We start from the raw sequence: 21061 nt of genomic DNA, 5'->3' as shown, positions 1-21061 counted from the left end.
GTAACTTGTTTTACTAGCAGCACCATGTGTTTGGTTTCATAGCTAACCTGGTATTATTGTGATATTAACAATAGCATGTGCTCAGAGTTTAATAGACCAACTAATGATAGGGACTAGACAAATTAATACACAGATATAATATTAATAATTATATCGATTACTACAATTGGGTTTTGCAGACACAGACACCCTTAAGTAGAGGCAACTACGAGAGACTAGTCATTGCCCGCCTAGGCTCTGAGGAAAGGGGTGCTCCCCCAAAACACGTCAGCCATCAGTCATTCCATTGGTTTGACCCTCTCAATATTAGGTCCTGGTGTGTCGATCTTCAGAACAGCATATCTGCTCCCTTGTCAAAGCATTTATGAATGCTCGTTTGTGAGTATATATCTTGCTGTTTTTATATCTTTTTTATATCTTGCACCCTACTTCTTCTTTTTGTTTCCCTTTAGTCTATGAATACCCGTTGTTCTAAGGAGGGCTGCAAGACGTCAGGCATTACTTCACTAAGTTGGTCGCACCACATACGTAGTTACTGGACACCTGAGCGCAGGAGAGAATTCTACTGTTTTTATTTATATATATGCTTCATACATTTGTGTTGTGGCCTTGGGCTGCTACCTGCTGTGGTCTTGCTGCTGCATCAAACATAGGCACAGCGACACACAGCGAAACACTCTACTGGCTGGAATGGTAATAACTGATTGGCGTAGAGCAAATTTGGTACCAATTTACAAAAAGGATTAAGATATTTACCAGGAAACTACAGACCAGACTTTGTTTGCAATAAAGGTATCATAACTGACAACCAGCATGGATTTATGAAAGGCTGTTCTTGTCAGACCAACGTGTTATGAAAAAGTAAGAAATTGGATGGTGGAAGTCAAAAAAGCGTTTTTCTTTGTTTCTGTTATAATATTTTGCAAACAAATAATCTTTTTTTCATAAATTTAGGTCAAAATTTATTCTGCTACATTTCTTTGATGAAAATAACCCGAATCAGTGTTTATTATTTAGTCTGAAGGAAAGTTATAGAGTCCACAAACTATGGTATATACGAGTTAGCTCCCATTTCCTCTCTGGTGTGGTTCATGGCACATGTAGTATTTTTGAAAATACTAACTTGAAGGTTCTTATCCTTAAATTGGTACCTAAGTCTTTGAAATATTTTTTTAGGATGCTTCATCTTCCTCTAATTTTGTTATTTGAAGTAATGTGTACTATGACAGCTGGGTATTCCCCAGACCCATCCAACAGCCTTTCAACACAACCAACAATATGTCGAACCCAAGCACCCCGTAAAAAACAAACTGTTCAGTGATTGCAGTCTTTCTGACAGATTATTCTGTCTGCCCTTCTAATAATTGAGTGTCCTACCACCAGTATCTGCCTCTCTTTGCCCACACCCCTGTACCCATCCTTACATCCTTACTGGAGCAGTCATTCGCCAGGTTGCTATAAGAGGTAAACTGCTTCAGCAATGCTACTCCTGAAATGATATCTTCACACAAATGAACATATTTATTGGGAAGTATTAACTCAGGACTACCCTCTCTAACACTTTTCCCTCTACCCTGCTACAATATACAATAATGCTAAAGGTTTCAACCCTGTTCTGTAATCCTCTGGGTTGTGCTATATGTTTGTTTTAACTATGCTCTTATTGTAGCACTATATAGAGAGAGCCTCACACACCCCTGTCACAACTATCAAACATACTGTAGCTGCACAAGCTTATTATAGATTAATTTCAAAGCTTTAGCTTGCTCTGCTACTCCATGCATTTTCCTGACAGCTAATTGTTATACGCAAGGATCTTTAATGTATAACCTGGTGCATCATCTGGGTAATTATTAACTAAAGCCATGTAAATATATATATATATATATATATATATATATATATATATATATATATATATATGCAGGGCTTTTTTCAGGGGGAACTTGGTGGAACTCAGTTCCACCACCTCTGGCTCAGACCCTTGGGGGGCGCCTGCTGACCACAACCACTTGTAAACACAGAAGTCCAGTTTCTGTGTTTACAAGCGACAGCTCTGCACTCTGTGTGTAATCCCCCTGAACTCTGCACTCTGTATATAATGCAAACCTGGTATTTAATGCCCCTTTAAGACCCTCCTACTGTTCATGAAATTTGACTCACCACACCCACTATTTGATGTAATTTGGAGGATGTGTGTGGGTGGAGGGGTTTTGAGGGGTCTCGGTTGAGTTCCAGCACCTTTTGTTTGAGAAAAAAAGTCATATATATATATATATATATATATATATATATATATATATATATATTACTGTGCAAAAGTCGGGGGGGGGGGGGGGGCTGAATGCTGTAAATTAAGAATGCTTTCAGAAATGGAAGCGTTAATATATATATTTTTTTATCAGTTATAAAAATGGAAAGTAAATGGACAGAAGAGAAATCCAAATCAAATCAATATTTGGTGTAACCACCCTATGCCTTCAAAACAGCATCAATGCAGGCAGGTAGGTTGTTGAAGAACTAATCACAGATCTTCTCTGGATGTAAGCTTCCTCAAATAGTAACATAGTAACATAGTAGGTAAGGTTAAACAAAGACAATAGTCCATCCGTTTCAACCTGTGTAGGTGCACGTGTGTCAGTGTCTATAGTTATTTCCCATATCCCCGTATGTTGTGTTCTTTAAGATGCACATCCAAGAGTCTCTTAAAAATATCCATACTCCCTGCTCCCACCACCAACTGTGGAAGAGAGTTCCACATCCGTATTGCCCTGACAGTGAAAACCCCCCTGTACAGTTTAAGGTTAAGCCGCTTCTCCTCCAATCTCATTGTGTGGCCCCGTGTCCTCTAAAGCCCCGTACGCACAATCGGACAGTCCAACGGGAAATATTGGATGTCAGGCTGTTAGCGGAAAATCCGACCATGTGTATGCGCCATCGGAAAATTGTTGTCGGACTTTCCGCCAACAAATGTTTGCTAGCAGGTTCTCAAATTTTCCGCGGACAAATGTGTGTTGTCAGATTTTCCGAGCGTGTGTACACAAGTCCGTCGGACAAAAGTCCAAAGTACAAACATGCATGCTCGGAAGCAGAAGCGGTCGGTCTTGTAAATTAGCGTTTGTCATGGAGAATTAACATTCATAATGTGGCAAATTATGAAATCTCCAAATGCAGCGTACAATTCTCTTCTTCTTTAACAGGATAATAATGAAGCTGCTTTGCTGGTGATACTGATGGAGTTATTGCAAATGAAATTTCAAAGGCTTTTTTTACTAGGGATATCAAGAATAATATTATTATACTTTTTTATTTTTATTTGGGCAAGTTACCACAACACCATTATCCTGTAGGTTTTAAGAGCAAAGATACAACTATGTTGGTGCCCCTTGTTAATTTTACATTGTGTTTTTTTAAATGTAACTGCCTACTCCCAAACTGTCATTTGAAGTAAAACACATAGCCAAGTATTATTCTACACAATTTTTTTATTGTGCATTAAAAAAAGAAAACAACTAAAATTAGACATGCTATCTGCCAATAGAATATAACCAAAAAGTGCATTCTATGCATCCAAAAATATAGAAAATATACCAAATCAAATCATTATTCAACCAAAAAAATAATGTCAAAGCAATAACTGCAAGGCCAATAATAAATAACACATTATCTCCTCCGATTCCGCAACATGTCTGGTTGATGAACGGCCATTCAGAAACAAACTGAAAAGCACAAAATGGAAAGCGTGAACTGAAAAGCGCTAAATGAAAAACGCGAAAAGAAAAGCGTGCATCAACACTCACCAAACTTCTACTAACACGAAATTCGCAGAAGGAGCCCAAAGGGTGGCGCTAAAGAGCTGAAAAACCACGTAGTACGTCTAGTACATTACTACGTTCGTAATTGTATACATTTGTGTGACCGTGTGTATGCAAGACGAGTTTGAGCCAACACCCTTCAGACAAAATTCCACGGTTTTGTTGGCCAACAATCCGATCGTGTGTACGAGGTATTACACTCCCTGAGACTGAATAGTTTTTTTCTATGCTGGGATCACCATTGAGGTATTTGTAAATCGCTATCATATCTCCTCTCAAGCGTCGTTTTTCCAGCGAGAATAAATTTAGTGCTTGCAGTCGTTCCTCATAATTGAGTTCCTCCAGTCCCCTTATTATTTCTGTTGCACTTTTTTGGACTCTCTCCAATTCCAGCACATCCCTTCTGAGGACTGGTGACCAGAACTGGACAGTGTACTCCAGATGTGGTCTAACCAGAGTTTTATAAAGTGGTAGGATTATTGTTTTATCTCTCTGGAGTATATCCCTTTTTTTATGCATGCTAATATTCTGCCGGCCTTGGAAGCTGCAGCTTGACATTGCATGCTATTGCTCAATCCTTCTGTCTCTTCATGTAATCCCAGACAGACTCAATGATGTTGAGACCAGGGCTTTGTGATGGCCAAACCATGACTTCCAGGAACCTTGTTCTTCTTTACATTGAGGATAGTTCTTAATGATATTGGCTGTATGTTTGGGGTTGTCCCGCTGCAGAATAAATTTGGCGTCAATCACACGTCTCCCTGATGGTATGGCATGAGAATCTGCTTATATTTAACAGCTTTGAGGACAACATTGATCCTGGGTAAATTTCCAACACTATTTGCAGAAATGCAGCTCCAAACAAACAAACTGATTCCTGCTACAGCCAAATATTTCACATTTTGACTCATCAGTCCAGAACACCTGCTGCCATTTCTCTGCACCCCAGTTACTATGTTTTTGTGCATATTTGAGTCACTGAGCCTTGTTTTTGCATGAAAACATAGGAACTGGGGTGCAGAAAAATAACAGCAGGTGCATTGGACTGATGAGTCCAAATTTGAAATATTTGTCTGTAGCAGGAAGCAGTGTGCAAGTGTACCCAGAAGAAATGATGCTGTTTTGAAGGCAAATAGTGGTCACACCAAATATTGATTTAATTAGGATTCCTCTGCTGTTCATTTACTTTTCATTTTGTTAATTGATAAAAATAAACAATTAAGGCACATTTTACACGAACGTTTCGTTCGGGTCCACCTGTCAGGTTTTAAAGCAGACCCAATCGAAACCTCCATTCTCCTCTATGAAGCGGTGGGTGTAAACAGACGAACATCCAATCCGAACCTGTTCCCCTTCTGTCCAGCGGATAAGATAGCAGTCGAGTGTAAACGGACAGGCGGTCCGTTTACATCCAGCCGCTTATAGAGGAGAGCGGTCTGTGTATATATATTGTATATATATATATATATATATATATATATATATATATATATATATATATATATTTTTATATATATATATATATATATATATATATATATATATATATATATATTGTATATTTACATATGCTGTCACTGCCAGAGTACTGTTGCAGTATTTGCCAACCAGGGTGCCAATGCACTTTGAGGCACCATTTTAATTCCCCTGGGGTGCCACAATCAGGATACCCAGTTTGCCCTGGATCAGAGATTAATGAGTGGAATGTGAGGGAGGAGGATATGTGTTGATGGGAGACTCTGATGTGATTCGGAGGACTCTATCATGGGTTGCTCTGATGAAATGGGGAGGGGACTCCCATGTATAGGGGGGGACTCTTATGTGGTGGAGAGACTTTGATGTGATAGGGGACTCTGACTCTTATTCTGTGATGGGAGGGTGGGGATCTGATTTTATGGGGGACTCTGACTCTCACTCTGTGATGGGAGGGTGGGGATCTGATGTGATGGGGTGGGCTCTGATGTAAATGAGGGCTTCTGATGTGAAGAATTCAAGGTGGTTATGTGCTTTCATTTTAGACTGGGGTGTCTTGAGATTTTGCATACTCAAGAGGGGGCCATGGCCCAAAAAGAAGGTTGACAAATGCTTTACTATCACTTAAAGTGACATTAAGGGTTCATTAAAAAAAAAAATAACAAACATTTCATACTTACCTGCTCTGTGCAGTGGTTTTGCACAGAGCATCCCCAATCCTCTTCTTTTCGTGTCTCCCGCCAGCGTTTCTGGCTCCTCCTCTTTAGCCAGTGTCCCTAATAGCAAGCCGCTTGCTCTGGGGGCACTGGTGTGTGCTCGCTCCCAAGCCCCGTTCTATGTGTCCATAAAACACAAAGAGCCACAGCTCGGCCCTGCCCCCACTCTCTCCTCATTGGCTCACTGGCTGTGATTGCCTGTAGTAGGAGCCAATGCCTCCCACTGCTGTCTCAGACAATGAGAAATGAGAGACCCGGGAAAAGCTCAGCTCTTGTGCACATTGCTGGATCGAGAGGGAGCTCAGGTGAGAATTAGGACTTTTGTTTACTTGGAATATGCATACATGGTAATTGCAGTCATGTACACTGCTCTACGCACACTGTAAATCCCATGGACCATAGTCCATCTCAGGGCCAAGCAAAAGGGTATGCTCCTACAAACAGTTGGACCACGGAGAACAATAATAGAAACACTCTAACAGAAAGTTGGATCTCAAAAGAAAAAAAAAGGAACTTCGGAGACTTGGAGAAGGCTGAGGGCGATAAAAGATCATTTTTTTTTACTTAACTACTTGCCGACCGCCTAACGCAGATATACTGTGGCAGAAAGGCACGGGCAGGCAAAATCACGTACCTGGTACGTGATTGCTTGCCGTGGGCGGGGGGTCCGATCGGACCCCCCCTGGTGCCCGAGGCGGTCGGCTTCTGTCTGGGAGCGTTCAGAGATGAGGGGGAGGCCATCCATTCGTGGTCCCCCCTCGCGATCGCTCCCAGCCAATGAGATTCTTCCCCTGCCTCTGTATAGTACACAGAGGCAGAGAAAATGATGTCATCTCTCCTCGGCTCGGTATTTTCCGTTCCGGCGCCGAGGAGAGAAGACATCCGAGTGAGTGCACAAGACACACACACAGTAGAACATGCCAGGCATACTATACACCACCCTTTACCCCCCGATCCCCCCCCGGTCACCCCCTAATCACCCCTCCCCCCCTCTGTCACACTGACACCAAGCAGTTTTTTTTTTTTTTTCTGATTACTGCATTGGTGTCAGTTTGTGACAGTTATGCCCTGTACACACGGTCGGACTTTATTCGGACATTCCGACAACAAAATCCTAGGATTTTTTCCGACGGATGTTGGCTCAAACTTGTCTTGCATACACACGGTCACACAAAGTTGTCGGAAAATCCGATCGTTCTAAACGCGGTGACGTAAAACACGTACGTCGGGACTATAAACGGGGCAGTGGCCAATAGCTTTCATCTCTTTATTTATTCTGAGCATGCGTGACACTTTTTCCATCGGATTTGTGTACACACGATCGGAATTTCCGACAATGGATTTTGTTGTCGGAAAATTTTATATCCTGCTCTCAAACTTTGTGTGTCGGAAAATCCGATGGAAAATGTGTGATGGAGCCTATACACGGTCGGAATTTCCGACAAAAAGGTCCTATCACACATTTTCCGTCGGAAAATCCGACCGTGTGTACGGGGCAATAGTGTGGTAGTGCAGTTAGTATTAGCCCCCTTTAGGTCTAGGGTACCCCCCCCAACCCCCCCTAATAAAGTTTTAACCGCTTCATCACCCCCCGTCGCCAGTGTCACTAAGCGATCATTTTTCTGATCGCTGTATTAGTGTCACTGGTGACGCTAGTTAGGGAGGTACATATTTAGGTTCGCCGTCAGCATTTTATAGCGACAGGGACCCCCATATACTATCTAATAAATGTTTTAACCCCTTGATTGCCCCCTAGTTAACCCTTTCACCACTGATCACCGTATAACTGTTACGGGTGACGCTGGTTAGTTCATTTATTTTTTATAGTGTCAGGGCACCCGCCGTTTATTACCGAATAAAGGTTTAGCCCCCTGATCGCCCGGCAGTGATATGCGTCGCCCCAGGCAGCGTCAGGTTAGCGCCAGTACTGCTAACACCCACGCACACAGCATACGCCTCCCTTAGTGGTATAGTATCTGAACGGATCAATATCTGATCCGATCAGATCTATACTAGCGTCCCCAGCAGTTTAGGGTTCCCAAAAACGCAGTGTTAGCGGGATCAGCCCAGATACCTGCTAGCACCTGCGTTTTGCCCCTCCACCCGGCCCAGCCCAGCCCACCCAAGTGCAGTATCGATCGATCACTGTCACTTACAAAACACTAAACGCATAACTGCAGCGTCGCAAAGCCAGGCCTGATCCCTGCAATCGCTAACAGTTTTTTTGGTAGCATTTTGGTGAACTGGCAAGCACCAGCCCCAAGCAGCGTCAGGTTAGTGCCAGTAGCGCTAACACCCACGCACGCACCGTACACCTCCCTTAGTGGTATAGTATCTGAACGGATCAATATCTGATCCGATCAGATCTATACTAGCGTCCCCAGCAGTTTAGGGTTCCCAAAAATGAGGTGTTAGCGGGATCAGCCCAGATACCTGCTAGCACCTGCGTTTTGCCCCTCTGCCCAGCCCAGCCCACCCAAGTTCAGTATCGATCGATCACTGTCACTTACAAAACACTAAACACATAACTGCAGCGTTCGCAGAGTCAGGCCTGATCCCTGCGATCGCTAACAGTTTTTTTGGTAGCATTTTGGTGAACTGGCAAGCGCCAGCGGCCTAGTACACCCCGGTAGTAGTCAAACCAGCACTGCAGTAACACTTGGTGACGTGGCGAGTCCCATAAGTGCAGTTCAAGCTGGTGAGGTGGCAAGCACAAGTAGTGTCCCGCTGCCACCAAGAAGAAGACAAATAGGCCCGTTGTGCCCATAATGTCCATCCTGCTGCATTCGCCAATCCTAATTGGGAACCCACCACTTTTGCAGCGCCCGTACTTCCCCCATTCACATCCCCAACCAAATGCAGTCGGCTGCATGAGAGGCATTTTCTTTATGTCCTCCCGAGTACCCCTACCCAACGAGCCCCCCAAAAAAAGATGTTGTGTCTACAGCAAGCGCTGATATAGGCATGACACCCGCTATTATTGTCCCTCCTGTCCTGACAATCCTGGTCTTTGCATTGGTGAATGTTTTGAATGCTACCATACACTAGTTGAGTATTAGCATACAGCATTGCACAGACTAGGACACACTTTCACAGGGTCTCCCAAGATGCCATCGCATTTTGAGAGACCCGAACCTGGAACCGGTTACAGTTATAAAAGTTAGTTACAAAAAAAAGTGTAAAAAAAAAAAACCACAAAAAAAATATAAAATAAAAAAAAATAGTTGTCGTATTGTTTTCTCTCTCTCTCTATTCTCTCTCTATTGTTCTGCTCTTTTTTACTGTATTCTATTCTGCAATGTTTTATTGTTATTATGTTTTATCATGTTTGCTTTTCAGGTATGCAATTTTTTATACTTTACTGTTCTTTATTGTTAACCATTTTTTTGTCTTCAGGTACGCCATTCACGACTTTGAGTGGTTATACCAGAATGATGCCTGCAGGTTTAGGTATCATCTTGGTATCATTCTTTTCAGCCAGCGATCGGCTTTCATGTAAAAGCAATCCTAGCGGCTAATTAGCCTCTAGACTGCTTTTACAAGCAGTGGGAGGGAATGCCCCCCACCGTCTTCCGTGTTTTTCTCTGGTCTCCTGTCTCAACAGGGAACCTGAGAATGCAGCTGGTGATTCAGCCAGCTGACCATAGAGCTGATCAGAGACCAGAGTGGCTCCAAACATCTCAATGGCCTAAGAAACCGGAAGCTACGAGCATTTTATGACTTAGATTTCGCTGGATGTAAACAGCGCCATTGGGAAATTGGGAAAGCATTTTATCACACCGATCTTGGTGTGGTCAGATGCTTTGAGGGCAGAGGAGAGATCTAAGGTCTAATAGACCCCAATTTTTTCAAAAAAGAGTACCTGTCACTACCTATTGCTATCATAGGGGATATTTACATTCCCTAAGATAACAATAAAAATGATTTTAAAAAAAATGAAAGGAACAGTTTAAAAATAAGATAAAAAAGCAAAAAAATAATAAAGAAAAAAAAAAGCACCCCTGTCCCCCCCCTGCTCTCGCGCTAAGGCGAACGCAAGCGTCGGTCTGGCGTCAAATGTAAACAGCAATTGCACCATGCATGTGAGGTATCACAGCGAAGGTCAGATCGAGGGCAGTAATTTTAGCAGTAGACCTCCTCTGTAAATCTAAAGTGGTAACCTGTAAAGGCTTTTAAAGGCTTTTAAAAATGTATCTATTTTGTTGCCACTGCACATTTGTGCGCAATTTTAAAGCATGTCATGTTTGGTATCCATGTACTTGGCCTAAGATCATCTTTTTTATTTCATCAAACATTTGGGCAATATAGTGTGTTTTAGTGCATTAAAATTTAAAAAAGTGTGTTTTTTACCCAAAAAATGCATTTGAAAAATCGCTGCGCAAATACTGTGTGAAAAAAAAAAAATTAAACACCCACCATTTTAATCCATAGGGATTTGCTTTAAAAAAATATATAATGTTTGGGGGTTCAAAGTAATTTTCTTGCAAAAAAAAAATTTTTTTCATGTAAACAAAAAGTGTCAGAAAGGGCTTTGTCTTCAAGTGGTTAGACGAGTGGGTGTTGTGCATAAAATGCCAGGACAGTTCAAAACCCCCCCAAATAACCCAATTTTGGAAAGTAGACACCCCAAGCTATTTGCTGAGAGGCATGTCGAGTCCATGGAATATTTTATATTGTGACAGAAGTTGCGGGAAAGAGACAATTTTTTTTTTTTTGCACAAAGTTGTCACTAAATGATATATTGCTCAAACATGCCATGGGAATATGTGAAATTACACCCCAAAATACATTCTGTTGCTTCTCCTGAGTATGGGGATACCACATTTGTGAGACTTTTTGGGAGCCTAGCCTCGTACGGGACCCCGAAAACCAATCACCGCCTTCAGGCTTTCTAAGGGCGTAAATTTTTGATTTCACTCTTCACTGCCTATCACAGTTTCGGAGGCCATGGAATGCCCAGGTGGCACAAGCCCCCCCCCAAATGACCCCATTTTGGAAAGTAGACACCCCAAGCTATTTGCTGAGAGGTATAGTGAGTATTTTGCAGACCTCACTTTTTGTCACAAAGTTTTGAAAATTGAAAAAAGAAAAAAAAATTTTTTTTTTCTTGTCTTTCTTCATTTTCATAAACAAATAAGAGCTGCAAAATACTCACCATGCCTCTCAGCAAATAGCTTGGGGTGTCTACTTTCCAAAATGGGGTCATTTGGGGGGGGGGGGGTTGTGCCACCTGGGCATTCCATGGCCTCCGAAACTGTGATAGGCAGTGAAGAGTGAAATCAAAAATTTACACCCTTAGAAATCCTGAAGGCGGTGATTGGTTTTCGGGGCCCCGTACGCGGCTAGGCTCCCAAAAAGTCCCACACATGTGGTATCCCCATACTCAGGAGAAGCAGCTAAATGTATTTTGGGGTGCAATTCCACATATGCCCATGGCCTGTGTGAGCAATATATCATTTAGTGACAACTTTTTGTAATTTTTTTTTTTTTGTCATTATTCAATCACTTGGGACAAAAAAAAATTAATATTCAATGGGCTCAACATGCCTCTCAGCTATTTCCTTGGGGTGTCTACTTTCCAAAATGGGGTCATTTGGGGGGGTTTGTACCGCCCTGCCATTTTAGCACCTCAAGAAATGACATAGGCAGTCATAAACTAAAAGCTGTGTAAATTCTAGAAAATGTACCCTAGTTTGTAGATGCTATAACTTTTGCGCAAACCAATAAATATACGCTTATTGACATTTTTTTTACCAAAGACATGTGGCTGAATACATTTTGGCCTAAATGTATGACTAAAATTGAGTTTATTGGATTTTTTTTATAACAAAAAGTAGAAAATATCATTTTTTTTCAAAATTTTCGGTCTTTTTCCGTTTATAGCGCAAAAAATAAAAACCGCAGAGGTGAGCAAATACCATCAAAAGAAAGCTCTATTTGTGGGAAGAAAAGGACGCAAATTTTGTTTGGGTACAGCATTGCATGACCGCGCAATTAGCAGTTAAAGCGACGCAGTGCCAAATTGTAAAAAGTGCTCTGGTCAGGAAGGGGGTAAATACCTTCCGGGCTGAAGTGGTTAAAGTGTAACTAAAGGCAACATTTTTTAGGAGATGAAGTACAGAGAGATTAGAACATCTGTCAGTCTTTATTGCTGTCTTTGCCCCCTTAGGGAGATTCACCATCTCTATTTGTCCTGTTTACCTTTATCATCAAAAGCGCAAGTAAAAGAAAATCCCAAATTTTGGGTTGAAATCAGAACAGTAATAGAGGGGAAATCTTCCAGTGGTGACACTAGTTCTGGTGACACCCAGGGATTTCCCTCACTTTGGAGGAATTTCCTTTCACTTTCTGTTTGGCTATGGGACAGAAAGTAAAGGGAAATCTCCTCAATGGGACACAGATGGCAAAAAAAAAAAAACTGACAGAGCTTATAAAAAAAAACTTTTGCCTTTAGTCACACTTTAGAAATATATATTTGAATTTTTTTTTTTTTTAAACCAGAGTTTTGGGTCGCTTTAGTTCTATTATTAGGTAAAAGGACAACTCAGGAAATGTAAAAAATGATCCAGCCTATCTCCTTAGCCATCCAAACATATTAGACAGAGACACCCCCACCAAAACCACCACCACCCCATAGTTTCCAACATTGCAAAAAAAATATGTGGGACACTTTTTTGGCTGTAGGCGGAGCCGTATAATAATAAGGGGGCGGGGCATGCGTTTGTAGGCGTGACATAACTATAAAAACAAAACTGCGGCGCATGAAGCGCGGCGAAAAATGGGCATGGTCTACGTGAAATTGTGGGCGTGGCTTAAATGGGCATGGCTCAAAGGGGGTGTGGTTAGCGTCTGAGATGAATGAGGGATGGAGAGGGAAAGGGGGAGAGAGGAATGAAGGGACAGCAGCCCCAGATCCTACACAACAATGGAAATATGTGTATTCTAGAAAGTTTAACAATCAGCAGATAAAGATACTCCAAACACCTGGTGTTAGCGCTTCCATCATCCCGCCACCATGATTGTTATGGTATCAGGATGATTGAAGCGCATTATTTCCATTATTACATTGTAATATAGAATTAAATCATTCAACTCACCATAATGCCGAATCAGTGGGATCCCTGAGCGTGTCACTAGCCACGTCGCCTGCCACCAGCAGAGTCCATCCTTGCATCAGGTGTCCCCAGCAGAGTCTGTCCTTGCATCAGGTGCCCCCAGCAGAGTCCGTCCTTGCATCAGGTGTCCCCAGCAGAGTCTGTCCTTGCATCAGGGGTCCCCAGCAAAGTCCATCCTTGCATCAGGTGCCCCCAGCAGAGTCTGTCCTTGCATCAGGTGCCCCCAGCAGAGTCTGTCCTTGCATCAGGTGCCCCAAGCAGAGTCTGTCCTTGTATCAGGTGTCCCCAGCAGAGTCTGTCCTCGTATCAGGTGTCCCCAGCTGAGTCTGTCCTCGTATCAGGTGCCCCCAGCAGAGTCCCTCCTTGCATCAGGTGCCCCAAGCAGAGTCCGTCCTTGCATCAGGTGCCCCCAGCAGAGTCAGTATAGACCCCCTTAGTGCAGACCCCCCTCCATCAGTGCAGTCCCCCCTCAGTGCAGACCCCCCTCCATCAGTGCAGACCCCCTCAGTGCAGACCCCCCTTCATCATTGCAGACCCCCTCAGTGCAGACACCCTCAGTGCAGACCCCCCTCCATCAGTGCAGACCCCCCTCCATCAGTGCAGACCCCCTCAGTGCAGACCCCCCTCCATCAATGTAGACCCCCTCAGTGCAGACGCCCTGTGCAGACCCCCCTCCATCAATGCAGACCCCCCTCAGTGCAGACGCCCTCAGTGCAGACCCCCCTCCATCAATGCAGACCTCCTCAGTGAAGACGCCCTCAGTGCAGACCCCCCTCCATCAATGCAGACCCCCTCAGTGCAGACCCCCTCAGTGCAGACGCCCTGTGCAGACCCCCCTCCATCAACGCAGACCCCCTGTGCAGACCCCCTCAGTGCAGACCCCCCTCCATCAATGCAGACCCCCTCAGTGCAGACCCCCTCAGTGCAGACCCCCCTCCATCACTGCAGACCCCCTCAGTGCAGACCCCTCAGTGCAGACCCCTCTCCATCAATGCAGACCCCCTGTGCAGACCCCCTCAGTGCAGACCCCCTCAGTGCAGACGCCCTGTGCAGAACCCCTCCATCAATGCAGACCCCTGTGCAGACCCCCTCAGTGCAGACCCCCCTCAGTGCAGACCCCCCTCCATCAATGCAGACCCCCTGTGCAGACCCCCTGCAGTGCAGACCCTCCCCTCCCATAACGCCCCCCAGGCCCCGGCAGCACATATTCATTACAGCATGAGCGGCCGCCGGCGCCATTTGTTCAGTGGAGAGGGGCTGATCCGTGTGAGAGGAGAAGCCGATTCATTGGCTGCACAGATCGAGCCCCCTTCCTCTCTCCACTGAACACAAGGGGGAGCGATCTAGTGGCGGCGGCAGCTCCAGCGGCCGTTTTGCTGAAGCCAGCTGTAAAAAAAGGTCAAATGCAAACATTTTCAATTTTCCCTGGGCAAATCCCGATTCGGGACAGCCTCCGATCGGGACGAGGGTCCCAAAATCGGGATTGTCCCGGGAAAATCATGACTGTTAGCAACTATGTCACCCTCGCAGGTGTTTACTTTGATGGCAACGCACGTCTCATCGCACATTTTCTACAGCCTGGCTGTTAAAAACCAAGTGCCAGGCTGCCCATGCTTGTGCTCCAACACCCCATTGACTTGAAAGCCACATCAGTTAGTCGGCATATTTAGGAGTCTGGAGTGAGAGCATTTTTTTTTTTTTTTACAGTTCATCAACTTATTCTTTAAAATGATTGTAAACTCTCATCTTGTAAAACAACACATTCAGTTTAAAATAGAAATGAAACGTAAAACATTTGTGTATAGATATTATTATACAGGATTTAAATAGCGCCAACAGTTTGCGCAGCGCTTTACAACATAATATATAAAAAAAACAAAAACGTTATAAATACCTTTTTTCTTTTATAAGTGAAAACATTACTTCTGTTCTCAGCTTCATAAGAGCTGGGGGGAGGAAAAACAGCAGAACACTGGTCTTCCCAGTGAAAGGCTGTGCAGGGGGGGCGTGTCAAGTCAAGTCTGATCATTGGAGGAGAGCAGGCTCCCAGCACAGTTAGAAAACTGACCACAGTGTGTTCTCCTGCTTAGTGCGGTGATTTTTTAATAGGAAAGCAGAGTAACTGGCAGGAACACCAGGGATGTCACACAAAGGAAGCAATAAAAAGAGAAGAGGATACATTTTTATACAAGTACATGGTACAGCAGGCACATATCAGGAATATGAAATGTTGGGTTTACATATTCTTCAACTATAAACTGATAAGCTGTAAAGGTTTTTAACCTCTTCAGCCCCAGAAGGATTTACACCCTTGATGACCAGAGTATTTTTTACAATTTGGCACTGCGCTGCTTTAACTGGTAATTGCGCGGTCATGCAATGCTGTACCTAAACTAAATTTGCGTCTTTTTTTCCACAAATAGAGCTTTCTTTTGGTGGTATTTGATCACCTCTGCATTTTTTTTGCGATATAAACGAAAAAAGACTGAAATATATGATATTTTCTACTTTTTGTTATAAAAAAAATACAATAAACTCAATTTTAGTCATACATTTAGGCCAAATGCATTCAGCCACATGTCTTGTGTAAAAAAACTAGGGTACATTTTCTGCAATTTACGCAGCTTTTAGTTTATGACTGCTAATCTCATTACTTGAGGTGCAATAATGGAAGGGCAGTACAACCCCCCCCCCCCCCCAAATGACCCCATTTTGGAAAGTAGACACCCCAAGGAATTTGCTGAGAGGCATGTTGAGCTCATTGAATATTTTATTTTTTTGTCACAAGTGATTGAAAAATGACAAAAAAAAATAAAATTACACAAAGTTGTCAATGAAATGATATATTGCTCACACATGCCATGGTTATATGTGGAATTACACCCCAAAATACATTCAGCTGCTTCTCCTGAGTACGGGGATACCACATGTGTGGGACTTTTTGGGAGCCTAGCCACGTAAAGAACCCCAAAAACCAAGCACCGCCTTCAGGATTTCTAAGGATGTACATTTTTTATTTCACTCCTCACTACCTATCACAGTTTTGAAGGCCATAAAATGCCCAGATGGCACAACCCCCCCCCCCCCCAAATGACCCCATTTTGGAAAGTAGACACCCCAAGCTATGTGCTGAGAAGCATGTTGAGTCCATGGAATATTTTATATTTTGCCACAAGTTTTGGGAAAATTACAAATGTGTGTTTTTTTTGTTTGCTAAGCTATTTGCTAAGAGGCATGGTGAGTATTTTTCAGCTCTAGTTTGTTTTTGAAAATGAAGAAAGAAAAGGAAAATGTATTTTTTTCAATTTTCAAAACTTTGTGACAAAAAGAAAAATACTCAACATGCCTCTCAGCAAATAGCAAATTTTTTAATTTTTCCGAAACTTGTAGCAAAATATAAAATATTCCATGGACTCGACATGCCTCTCAGCAAATAGCTTGGGGTGTCTACTTTCCAAAATGGGGTCATTTGGGGGGGGTTGTGCTATCTGGGCATTTCATGGAAACTGTGATAGGTAGTGAGGAGTGAAATCACCATTTTACGCCCTTAGAAAGCCTGAAGGCGGTGATTGGTTTTTGGGGGCCCCGTACGTGGCTAGGCTCCCAAAAAGTCCCACACATGTGGTATCCCCGTACTCAGGAGAATCAGCAGAATGTACTTTGGGGTGTAATTCCACATATAACCATGCCATGTGTGAGCAATATATCATTTAGTGACAACTTTGTGTAAATAGAAAAAAAAAATTATAATTTTCTCAAAAGTTAAAATATAGGCAAAATATAAAATATTCCATGGACTCAACATGCCTATCAGCAAATAGCTTTGGGTGTCTACTTTCCAAAAAAGGGGTCATTTGGGGGGGGGTTGAACTGTACTGGCATTTTATGAACAACATTAGAAGCTTATGCCACACTCTTCTAACCACTTGAAGACAAAGCCCTTTCTGACACTTTTTGTTTACATAAAAAAACATTTTTTTTGCTAGAAAATTACTTTGAACCCCCAAACATACAGGGGGTTTACAGGTTACCGCTTAGATTTACAGAGGAGGTCTACTGCTAGAATCACTGCCTTCGATCTGACATTCATGATGATACCTCACATGCATGGTGCAATTGCTGTTTACATACGACACGAGACAGACGCTTGTGGTCGCCTTTGCGCACACAGTTTTAAGACTAGATTTGACACTGTTTCCTTTTCTATATATAAAGCAGTATTAAACCCAAAACTGTAATTAAGACCCCTTTCACACTGGGGCGCTTTGCAGGCGCTACAGCTCTAAAAATAGCGCCTGCAAAGCGCCCTGAAAGAGCCGCTGCTGTCTCTTCACTGTGAAAGCCCCGAGGGCTTTCACACTGAAGTGTTGCGCTGGCAGGACGCTAAAAAACGCCCTGCTAGCAGCATCTTTGAAGCGGTGAAGGAGCGGCGTATACACCACTCCTTCACCGCTCCTGCCCATTGAAATCAATGGGGCAACGCGGCTATACCACCCGCACAGCGCTGCTGCAGCGGCGCTGTGCGGGTGGTTTTAACCCTTTCTCAGCCACTAGCGGGGGGTTAAAACCGCCCCGCTAGCGGCCGAATAGTGCTGCTAAAACGATGGTAAAGCGGCGCTAAAAATAGCACCGCTTTAAGGCCGGCGCCCGCCCGCCCCAGTGTGAAAGTAACCTAATTGCAGCTTACTGTTTTCACCTCTTCCTCTGTTTTCACCTGGTGACCTGGTCAGTAACACAACTCTTGTATTAGAGTGCCCCTATTCTGGATAAAGGAGCACAGGGGGCATCTTTAGACAGCAGCCTTGTCAGTCTGGGGGGAGTTGAGTATTAGATGTGCTTACAGATTTAAAGCAGAGCTCCACCCAAAAGGGAACGTTGCACTTTAAGCACTCCTCTCCCCTCCCCTGCCACATTTGGCATGTCATTATTTTGGGGGGAGCGGGTGGCGATCCGAGCAGAAGTTCTCCTCTCCCCCTCCCTCCCTAAAGTCTTCTGGGACATGTCACAGGTCCCAGATGACTGCCCGACCATTCAGCAGTCGCAGCGCAATTCGCGTATGCAAAGTGCGCACCCAGCTGTAAACCCGCAAGCTGTTAAAGCCGGGCACTCACAGTTAAAAATCCAGGGTGAGGGAGAGAAGCAACAGTTCAGGCGACCACATTGCTGGATCCTGGATCAGCTGAGTATTTGTTTATTAACCTCCCTGGCGGTATGATTATGTCCGATTTTTGCATCTCAAAGCGGTACATTGTTTTGCATAGAAATTTGGCGTCTTATATCGTAGGCCTGTAATTCCTAGGAATAACTCACTTAAATCTGTCCAAAGTAGTAGACATAGTCTAGTAGACATCTTGGGTATGATAATATTTGAAACACAAAATCATAACTTATAATATAATAAATAACTATAAATAATTATCAAAAATAATAATATAATAATAACATTTATTCAACAATGTAATCAAATCAAAAACACTGAAATTTGCAGAAGTTTCAGTGTCCGATGACAAATTTCCCCATGAATCACTATCGCTCAATTCTGCAAATGATTCTTATTTACTATCATTGTTTTCTAGCTGGTATAAAACCTCTTTTGAAGTAAAAGGACTCTTTTTGGATGCCATGGACATTCTCAAGTTTCCAGGCAGAAAGAACAGTATATATAATATAAAACTGCAGGCAGGGCACTGGAGAAAGCATTATGAACAAAATGGAGGTGTAATGATTTGGTACAGTAATGTAATCTTACAGATTACAGTGTACTGTATGTGTTTTGTTTTTTACACCTTTTGAATTTGCCGCCGGGCTCCGCCCCCATGAGTCGCAACGCTCACAAAGAACGGAGCCCAGCACACAGTACATCGGGCAGAGGGCACAGTGGGGAGACATCGCAGGATCCTGGGGACAAGGAAAGTAACTTTGCCTGGATCCTGTGATGCGATACCGAGTGTGGCTCGGGGTTACCGCTTTTGGTAGTGAAAATTCACCCCGAGCCACACCCAGGAATACCGCTAGGAAGGTTAAAAGTCAGCAGCTACACTTTTTATAGCTGCTAACTTTTAATAATCACAAAAACGACTGGAGCTCCTCTTTAAAGTGGTTGCAAAGCCTTAAGGTTTTTCACCCTAATGCATTCTATGCATTAAGGTGAAAAAACTTCTGTTCTGCAGCGCCCCTCCAACCCCCTCCCCGCCTCATACTTTTTCTTACCTGAGCCCGATCCGATCCAGCGGTGTGCATGAGTGCAGTGGTTCCAACCACTGTCTCACTCCTTATTGGACAGATTAATAGCAGCAGGAGCCATTGGCTCCCGCTTCTGTCAATCAAATCCAGTGATGCAGGGGGCAGAGCTGAGTCCCGCTGTCTGTGTCAATGGATGCAGCAGTGGGACTCGGGAGCGAGCGCGCACCGGTCCCCCCCCATGGAAAGCAGCTTACCGTGGGGCCACCCGATGAGGAGGAGGAGTCTGTTGCGCCGGTGGGGGCCCCCAGAAAAAGAGAATTGGGGCTGCTCTGTGCAAAAGCATTGCACAGAGCAGGTAAGTATAACATATTTATTATTTAATACAAAATAAAAAGCTTTACAACCATTTTAAATACACTAACAAATTAAAACAGAACTTTATACTTTATAATCAGTTACAGCAAACCTTGTAATTTCCTTTTGGGATAAAGGTTTTCCATAAATAAATAAAAATTGATCATTGTAAGCACCCCTGCCAGTGTTGAATGGTTTGTCTCAACCCTGTAACTGACACATCTGCAAGAGAGCTTGTTCTTTTGAAAAACAACAGACTTACCGGCCAGGTCACCAGATTAAAATAGAAGAAAAGAAACTAAAAAAAAAGAAAACAAATGCAGCCACCATATCTAAGAATTGGTAAGCTGCAACATAGTAAATGTTTGCTTTTGGGTTTAATACCATTTCAAAAACTCTGCATAAATACATTCTTGTCATGTCACAACATAAAGTAGCAGTTTGGTAAAATAACATTTGGAGGTTATAAAGTGTTTTTTTTTAAGAGAAAATATATATTTTATAAACATTTGCACAAATATTACACATTATAACAGGACCATGAACACCGTTGTTTCATTCTACAGGTCCTTTGCTTTCAGAAAAAAAAAATCCATAGGTTTTGAGATTTTCAGAAAATGTTCAAGTCAATAAAGTACATTTTACAAGTGCGTAAAAAAAAGAATATTCACGAAGAAACTGCGTTAGCAAAAGAGTTTAAACGCATTTCATTAGTCATCCAAATATAAAATTGAGAAGAACATATTACGTAAAAAAGGATAAGTGTATCACTAGATAAATGTTGAAGCTTTCAGTTTTCTTTCTTGGGGTATAGATCAATGTACAGACATGTCTACACATGGAGAACTTCCTTATAGTCAGTGAATGACATGACATACTTACGGAAAATCTCAACGGCTCGTCCCAGAACTCGATCGTTTCTCCAAGTAAAGTTTTCAGAATTGAAGTCAACCCCTAAAGCTGGGGGATTTAGTATGTGCGACCCCCGATCATGTCTACAGCAAGTAACTTGTGACAAGTCCAGCTCCTCCTCGCTCACTAACACATATTTAGACAGCACACAGCATGTCACTTCCTAGAGGGCTACAGGAAAGTCATGACAAGCACGCCCAGCCACAGCTCTGTACAGAGACTCTTATGAAATGTAGGAAGTGAAGGAGTTTTAGAAGGGAGGAAGTAGAACCTTTGTAAATGTAGTTGACGCGGGTTTTCAAAGTTAATAACCCTTTCGCTGCCAGAGCCATTTTTTTTTCGCATATATGCTAAAAAGCACATAAACCAATGTATTTTTATATTTTAAGTAGAGGACAAGAAAAAACTGTCACAATCGCATAATATATGTGCAACATTTAATGAATTCTTCATTTAAATAAAAAAAAAAATAAACAAAAAATATTTTTAGTGC

At 42.9% G+C, this 21061-nt stretch overlaps 1 protein-coding gene across 2 annotated transcripts in view; it reads right to left on the bottom strand.

Moving 5' to 3' along the window:
• CASP10 (caspase 10) overlaps nt 1-20809 on the bottom strand; it is a 153704-nt gene extending 132895 nt beyond the window's left edge. For both annotated transcript variants that reach the window (XM_073633255.1, XM_073633256.1), the window contains exon 1: nt 20539-20809. The gene's annotated coding sequence lies outside the window, so the exon portion shown is untranslated. The remainder of the gene's footprint in view (nt 1-20538) is intronic.
• Between the last annotated feature and the right edge of the window lie 252 nt (nt 20810-21061).

The sequence above is a fragment of the Aquarana catesbeiana genome, linkage group LG06 (genome assembly GCF_042186555.1).
Source record: "Aquarana catesbeiana isolate 2022-GZ linkage group LG06, ASM4218655v1, whole genome shotgun sequence".
Taxonomy (NCBI): Eukaryota; Metazoa; Chordata; class Amphibia; order Anura; family Ranidae; genus Aquarana; species Aquarana catesbeiana.
Note: the sequence above shows the minus strand (reverse complement) of the source record. Positions and strands in the feature narration are given on the sequence as shown.